Genomic DNA, 7,500 nt, shown 5'->3' with positions numbered 1-7,500 from the left:
GCCTGGTTAGTACATGGATGGGAGACAGCCTGGGAATACCAGGTGCTTTAATCTTTTTGGAAAATTTCACGAATTATATAATAATCTTTCATTAAAAAAAAAAAAAGAGTCAATGCCCGATCTCTGAATCTTAGCAGGTTTAGGTCTGGTTAGTACTTTGATGAGAGACTGCCTAGGAATACCAGGTGCTTTAAGCTTTTGGGCTTTCTTTCCTACTTATATAATGTACTGGCGATAAGATTGGCTGGTCTTTAAATAGCCCTCTCTTTGCAACAGACTTCGCTTACGGCCATACCAACCTGGCTATGCCCGATCTCGTCCGATCTCGGAAGCTAAGCAGGTTTGGGCCTGGTTAGTACTTTGATGGGAGACCGCCTGGGAATACCAGGTGCTGTAAACTTTTTGGACATTTTTCACTTAGTTTATAATAATTTTGCCAAAAAATAGAGTCAATGCCCGATCTCTGAATCTTAGCAGGTTTAGGTCTGGTTAGTACTTTGATGAGAGACTGCCTAGGAATACCAGGTGCTTTAAGCTTTTGGGTTTTCTTTACTACTTATATAATGTACTGGCGATAAGATTGGCTGTTCTTTAAATAGCCCTCTCTTTGCAGTAGACTTCGCTTACGGCCATACCAACCTGGCTATGCCCGATCTCGTCTGATCTCGGAAGCTAAGCAGGTTTGGGCCTGGTTAGTACTTGGATGGGAGATCGCCTGGGAATACCAGGTGCTGTAAGCTTTTTGGAAATTTTTCACTTAGTATATAATAATTTTGCCAAAAAATAGAGTCAATGCCAATCTCTGAATATTAGCAGGTTTGGGCCTGGTTAGTACATGGATGGGAGACTGCCTGGGAATACCAGGTGCTGTAAGCTTTTTGGACATTTTTCACTTAGTATATAATAATTTTGCCAAAAAATAGAGTCAATGCCCGATCTCTGAATATTTGCAGGTTTGGGCCTGGTTAGTACATGGATGGGAGACTGCCTGGGAATACCAGGTGCTTTAATCTTTTTGGAAAATTTCACGAATTATATAATAATCTTTCATTTAAAAAAAAAAAAAAAAAAAAAAAAAAGAGTCAATGCCCGATCTCTGAATCTTAGCAGGTTTAGGTCTGGTTAGTACTTTGATGAGAGACTGCCTAGGAATACCAGGTGCTTTAAGCTTTTGGGTTTTCTTTCCTACTTAAATAATGTACTGGCGATAAGATTGGCTGGTCTTTAAATAGCCCTCTCTTTGCAGCAGACTTCGCTTACGGCCATACCAACCTGGCTATGCCGGATCTCGTCTGATCTCGGAAGCTAAGCAGGTTTGGGCCTGGTTAGTACTTGGATGGGAGACCGCCTGGGAATACCAGGTGCTGTAAGCTTTTTGGACATTTTTCACTTAGTATATAATAATTTTGCCAAAAAATAGAGTCAATGCCTGATCTCTGAATATTAGCAGGTTTGGGCCTGCTTAGTACATGGATAGGAGACTGCCTGGGAATACCAGGTGTTTTAATCTTTTTGGAAAAGTTCACGAATTATATAATAATCTTTCATAAAAAAAAAAAAAAAGAGTCAATGCCCGATCTCTGAATCTTAGCAGGTTTAGGTCTGATTAGTACTTTGATGAGAGACTGCCTAGGAATACCAGGTGCTTTAAGCTTTTGGGTTTTCATTCCTACTTATATAATGTACTGGCGATAAGATTGGCTGATCTTTAAATAGCCCTCTCTTTGCAGCAGACTTTGCTTACGGCCATACCATCCTGGCTATGCCTGATCTCGTCTGATCTCGGAAGCTAAGCAGGTTTGGGCCTGGTTAGTACTTGGATGGGAGACCGCCTGGGAATACCAGGTGCTGTAAGCTTTTTGGAAATTTTTCACTTAGTATATAATAATTTTGCCAAAAAATAGAGTCAATGCCAATCTCTGAATATTAGCAGGTTTGGGCCTGGTTAGTACTTGGATGGGAGACCGCCTGGGAATACCAGGTGCTGTAAGCTTTTTGGACATTTTTCACTTAGTATATAATAATTTTGCCAAAAAATAGAGTCAATGCCTGATCTCTGAATATTAGCAGGTTTGGGCCTGCTTAGTACATGGATAGGAGACTGCCTGGGAATACCAGGTGTTTTAATCTTTTTGGAAAAGTTCACGAATTATATAATAATCTTTCATAAAAAAAAAAAAATAGAGTCAATGCCCGATCTCTGAATATTTGCAGGTTTGGGCCTGGTTAGTACATGGATGGGAGACTGCCTGGGAATACCAGGTGCTTTAATCTTTTTGGAAAATTTCACGAATTATATAATAATCTTTCATTAAAAAAAAAAAAAAAAAAAAAAAAGAGTCAATGCCCGATCTCTGAATCTTAGCAGGTTTAGGTCTGGTTAGTACTTGTATGAGAGACTGCCTAGGAATACCAGGTGCTTTAAGCTTTTGGGTTTTCTTTCCTACTTATATAATGTACTGGCGATAAGATTGGCTGTTCTTTAAATAGCCCTCTCTTCAATCAATCAATCAATCACCTTTATTTATATAGTGCTTTAAACAAAATACATTGCGTCAAAGCACTGAACAACATTCATTTGGAAAACAGTGTCTCAATAATGCAAAATGATAGTTAAAGGCAGTTCATCATTGAATTCAGCTATGTCATCTCTGTTCAGTTGAAATAGTGTCTGTTTTTATTTGCAATCAAGTCAATGATATCGCTGTAGATGAAGTGACCCCAACTAAGCAAGCCAGAGGCGACAGCGGCAAGGAACCGAAACTCCATCGGTGACAGAATGGAGAAAAAAACCTTGGGAGAAACCAGGCTCAGTTGGGGGGTCAGTTCTCCTCTGACCAGACGAAAACCATTAGTTCAATTCCAGGCTGCAGCAAAGTCAGATTGTGCAGAAGAATCATCTGTTTCCTGTGGTCTTGTCCTGGTGCTCCTCTGAGACAAGATCTTTACAGGGGATCTGTATCTGGGGCTCTAGTTGTCCTGGTCTCCGCTGTCTTTCAGGGCAGTAGAGGTCCTTTCTAGGTGCTTTTTGGACATTTTTCACTTAGTATATAATAATTTTGCCAAAAAATAGAGTCAGTGCCTGATCTCTGAATATTAGCAGGTTTGGGCCTGTTTAGTACATGGATGGGAGACTGCCTGGGAATATACTGCCTTTAATTATAATTTTGCATTATTGAGACACTGTTTTCCTAATGAATGTTGTTCAGTGCTTTGACGCAATGTATTTTGTTTAAAGCACTATATAAATAAAGGTGATTGATTGATTGATTGAATACCAGGTGCTGTAAGCTTTTTGGACATTTTTCACTTAGTATATAATAATTTTGCCAAAAAAAAGTCAATGCCCGATCTCTGAATATTTGCAGGTTTGGGCCTGGTTAGTACATGGATGGGAGACAGCCTGGGAATACCAGGTGCTTTAATCTTTTTGGAAAATTTCACGAATTATATAATAATCTTTCATTAAAAAAAAAAAAGAGTCAATGCCCGATCTCTGAATCTTAGCAGGTTTAGGTCTGGTTAGTACTTTGATGAGAGACTGCCTAGGAATACCAGGTGCTTTAAGCTTTTGGGCTTTCTTTCCTACTTATATAATGTACTGGCGATAAGATTGGCTGGTCTTTAAATAGCCCTCTCTTTGCAACAGACTTCGCTTACGGCCATACCAACCTGGCTATGCCCGATCTCGTCCGATCTCGGAAGCTAAGCAGGTTTGGGCCTGGTTAGTACTTTGATGGGAGACCGCCTGGGAATACCAGGTGCTGTAAACTTTTTGGACATTTTTCACTTAGTTTATAATAATTTTGCCAAAAAATAGAGTCAATGCCCGATCTCTGAATCTTAGCAGGTTTAGGTCTGGTTAGTACTTTGATGAGAGACTGCCTAGGAATACCAGGTGCTTTAAGCTTTTGGGTTTTCTTTACTACTTATATAATGTACTGGCGATAAGATTGGCTGTTCTTTAAATAGCCCTCTCTTTGCAGCAGACTTCGCTTACGGCCATACCAACGTGGCTATGCCCGATCTCGTCTGATCTCGGAAGCTAAGCAGGTTTGGGCCTGGTTAGTACTTGGATGGGAGATCGCCTGGGAATACCAGGTGCTGTAAGCTTTTTGGACATTTTTCACTTAGTATATAATAATTTTGCCAAAAAATAGAGTCAATGCCCGATCTCTGAATCTTAGCAGGTTTAGGTCTGGTTAGTACTTTGATGAGAGACTGCCTGGGAATACCAGGTGCTTTAAGCTTTTGGGTTTTCTTTCCTACTTATATAATGTACTGGCGATAAGATCGGCTGGTCTTTAAATAGCCCTCTCTTTGCAGCAGACTTCGCTTACGGCCATACCAACCTGGCTATGCCCAATCTCGTCTGATCTCGGAAGCTAAGCAGGTTTGGTCCTGGTTAGTACTTGGATGGGAGACCGCCTGGGAATACCAGGTGCTGTAAGCTTTTTGGACATTTTTCACTTAGTATATAATAATTTTGCCAAAAAATAGAGTCAATGCCTGATCTCTGAATATTAGCAGGTTTGGGCCTGCTTAGTACATGGATGGGAGACTGCCTGGGAATACCAGGTGTTTTAATCTTTTTGGAAAATTTCACAAATTATATAATAATCTTTCATAAAAAAAAAAAAGAGTCAATGCCCGATCTCTGAATCTTAGCAGGTTTAGGTCTGATTAGTACTTTGATGAGAGACTGCCTAGGAATACCAGGTGCTTTAAGCTTTTGGGTTTTCATTCCTACTTATATAATGTACTGGCGATAAGATTGGCTGGTCTTTAAATAGCCCTCTCTTTGCAGCAGACTTCGCTTACGGCCATACCATCCTGGCTATGCCTGATCTCGTCTGATCTCGGAAGCTAAGCAGGTTTGGGCCTGGTTAGTACTTGGATGGGAGACCGCCTGGGAATACCAGGTGCTGTAAGCTTTTTGGAAATTTTTCACTTAGTATATAATAATTTTGCCAAAAAATAGAGTCAATGCCAATCTCTGAATATTAGCAGGTTTGGGCCTGGTTAGTACATGGATGGGAGACTGCCTGGGAATACCAGGTGCTGTAAGCTTTTTGGACATTTTTCACTTAGTATATAATAATTTTGCCAAAAAATAGAGTCAATGCCCGATCTCTGAATATTTGCAGGTTTGGGCCTGGTTAGTACATGGATGGGAGACTGCCTGGGAATATCAGGTGCTTTAATCTTTTTGGAAAATTTCACGAATTATATAATAATCTTTCATTTAAAAAAAAAAAAAAAAAAAAAAAAAAGAGTCAATGCCCGATCTCTGAATCTTAGCAGGTTTAGGTCTGGTTAGTACTTGTATGAGAGACTGCCTAGGAATACCAGGTGCTTTAAGCTTTTGGGTTTTCTTTCCTACTTATATAATGTACTGGCGATAAGATTGGCTGTTCTTTAAATAGCCCTCTCTTCAATCAATCAATCAATCACCTTTATTTATATAGTGCTTTAAACAAAATACATTGTGTCAAAGCACTGAACAACATTCATTTGGAAAACAGTGTCTCAATAATGCAAAATGATAGTTAAAGGCAGTTCATCATTGAATTCAGCTATGTCATCTCTGTTCAGTTGAAATAGTGTCTGTTTTTATTTGCAATCAAGTCAATGATATCGCTGTAGATGAAGTGACCCCAACTAAGCAAGCCAGAGGCGACAGCGGCAAGGAACCGAAACTCCATCGGTGACAGAATGGAGAAAAAAACCTTGGGAGAAACCAGGCTCAGTTGGGGGGTCAGTTCTCCTCTGACCAGACGAAAACCAGTAGTTCAATTCCAGGCTGCAGCAAAGTCAGATTGTGCAGAAGAATCATCTGTTTCCTGTGGTCTTGTCCTGGTGCTCCTCTGAGACAAGGTCTTTACAGGGGATCTGTATCTGGGGCTCTAGTTGTCCTGGTCTCCGCTGTCTTTCAGGGCAGTAGAGGTCCTTTCTAGGTGCTTTTTGGACATTTTTCACTTAGTATATAATAATTTTGCCAAAAAATAGAGTCAGTGCCTGATCTCTGAATATTAGCAGGTTTGGGCCTGTTTAGTACATGGATGGGAGACTGCCTGGGAATATACTGCCTTTAATTATAATTTTGCATTATTGAGACACTGTTTTCCTAATGAATGTTGTTCAGTGCTTTGACGCAATGTATTTTGTTTAAAGCACTATATAAATAAAGGTGATTGATTGATTGATTGAATACCAGGTGCTGTAAGCTTTTTGGACATTTTTCACTTAGTATATAATAATTTTGCCAAAAAAAAGTCAATGCCCGATCTCTGAATATTTGCAGGTTTGGGCCTGGTTAGTACATGGATGGGAGACAGCCTGGGAATACCAGGTGCTTTAATCTTTTTGGAAAATTTCACGAATTATATAATAATCTTTCATTAAAAAAAAAAAAAGAGTCAATGCCCGATCTCTGAATCTTAGCAGGTTTAGGTCTGGTTAGTACTTTGATGAGAGACTGCCTAGGAATACCAGGTGCTTTAAGCTTTTGGGCTTTCTTTCCTACTTATATAATGTACTGGCGATAAGATTGGCTGGTCTTTAAATAGCCCTCTCTTTGCAACAGACTTCGCTTACGGCCATACCAACCTGGCTATGCCCGATCTCGTCCGATCTCGGAAGCTAAGCAGGTTTGGGCCTGGTTAGTACTTTGATGGGAGACCGCCTGGGAATACCAGGTGCTGTAAACTTTTTGGACATTTTTCACTTAGTTTATAATAATTTTGCCAAAAAATAGAGTCAATGCCCGATCTCTGAATCTTAGCAGGTTTAGGTCTGGTTAGTACTTTGATGAGAGACTGCCTAGGAATACCAGGTGCTTTAAGCTTTTGGGTTTTCTTTACTACTTATATAATGTACTGGCGATAAGATTGGCTGTTCTTTAAATAGCCCTCTCTTTGCAGTAGACTTCGCTTACGGCCATACCAACCTGGCTATGCCCGATCTCGTCTGATCTCGGAAGCTAAGCAGGTTTGGGCCTGGTTAGTACTTGGATGGGAGATCGCCTGGGAATACCAGGTGCTGTAAGCTTTTTGGAAATTTTTCACTTAGTATATAATAATTTTGCCAAAAAATAGAGTCAATGCCAATCTCTGAATATTAGCAGGTTTGGGCCTGGTTAGTACATGGATGGGAGACTGCCTGGGAATACCAGGTGCTGTAAGCTTTTTGGACATTTTTCACTTAGTATATAATAATTTTGCCAAAAAATAGAGTCAATGCCCGATCTCTGAATATTTGCAGGTTTGGGCCTGGTTAGTACATGGATGGGAGACTGCCTGGGAATACCAGGTGCTTTAATCTTTTTGGAAAATTTCACGAATTATATAATAATCTTTCATTTTAAAAAAAAAAAAAAAAAAAAAAAAGAGTCAATGCCCGATCTCTGAATCTTAGCAGGTTTAGGTCTGGTTAGTACTTTGATGAGAGACTGCCTGGGAATACCAGGTGCTTTAAGCTTTTGGGTTTTCTTTCCTACTT

The 7,500-nt window shown here is 39.9% G+C and overlaps 10 non-coding genes across 10 annotated transcripts; all 10 read left to right on the top strand.

Moving 5' to 3' along the window:
• Positions 1-281: 281 nt before the first annotated feature.
• Positions 282-400, top strand: LOC127996611 (5S ribosomal RNA). The gene has a single exon (XR_008169510.1). It is a non-coding gene; the product is annotated as a 5S ribosomal RNA (ribosomal RNA).
• Positions 401-621: 221 nt separating this feature from the next.
• On the top strand, positions 622-740 carry LOC127995909 (5S ribosomal RNA). Its single transcript, XR_008168836.1, has one exon. It is a non-coding gene; the product is annotated as a 5S ribosomal RNA (ribosomal RNA).
• Positions 741-1,254: 514 nt separating this feature from the next.
• LOC127999787 (5S ribosomal RNA) lies at positions 1,255-1,373 on the top strand. The gene has a single exon (XR_008172597.1). It is a non-coding gene; the product is annotated as a 5S ribosomal RNA (ribosomal RNA).
• A 365-nt stretch (positions 1,374-1,738) lies between these two features.
• Positions 1,739-1,857, top strand: LOC128000850 (5S ribosomal RNA). The gene has a single exon (XR_008173624.1). It is a non-coding gene; the product is annotated as a 5S ribosomal RNA (ribosomal RNA).
• A 1,797-nt stretch (positions 1,858-3,654) lies between these two features.
• On the top strand, positions 3,655-3,773 carry LOC127996610 (5S ribosomal RNA). Its single transcript, XR_008169509.1, has one exon. It is a non-coding gene; the product is annotated as a 5S ribosomal RNA (ribosomal RNA).
• Positions 3,774-3,994: 221 nt separating this feature from the next.
• LOC128002861 (5S ribosomal RNA) lies at positions 3,995-4,113 on the top strand. Its single transcript, XR_008175596.1, has one exon. It is a non-coding gene; the product is annotated as a 5S ribosomal RNA (ribosomal RNA).
• A 221-nt stretch (positions 4,114-4,334) lies between these two features.
• Positions 4,335-4,453, top strand: LOC128003780 (5S ribosomal RNA). Its single transcript, XR_008176497.1, has one exon. It is a non-coding gene; the product is annotated as a 5S ribosomal RNA (ribosomal RNA).
• Positions 4,454-4,815: 362 nt separating this feature from the next.
• On the top strand, positions 4,816-4,934 carry LOC128000849 (5S ribosomal RNA). The gene has a single exon (XR_008173623.1). It is a non-coding gene; the product is annotated as a 5S ribosomal RNA (ribosomal RNA).
• A 1,657-nt stretch (positions 4,935-6,591) lies between these two features.
• LOC127996609 (5S ribosomal RNA) lies at positions 6,592-6,710 on the top strand. The gene has a single exon (XR_008169508.1). It is a non-coding gene; the product is annotated as a 5S ribosomal RNA (ribosomal RNA).
• A 221-nt stretch (positions 6,711-6,931) lies between these two features.
• Positions 6,932-7,050, top strand: LOC127995908 (5S ribosomal RNA). Its single transcript, XR_008168835.1, has one exon. It is a non-coding gene; the product is annotated as a 5S ribosomal RNA (ribosomal RNA).
• Positions 7,051-7,500: the final 450 nt, after the last annotated feature.

Source organism: Carassius gibelio, chromosome B22, assembly GCF_023724105.1.
Source record: "Carassius gibelio isolate Cgi1373 ecotype wild population from Czech Republic chromosome B22, carGib1.2-hapl.c, whole genome shotgun sequence".
In the NCBI taxonomy this organism is placed as follows: domain Eukaryota; kingdom Metazoa; phylum Chordata; class Actinopteri; order Cypriniformes; family Cyprinidae; genus Carassius; species Carassius gibelio.
The sequence above is the reverse complement of the archived record's forward strand: the minus strand, read 5'-3'. Positions and strand labels throughout refer to the sequence as shown.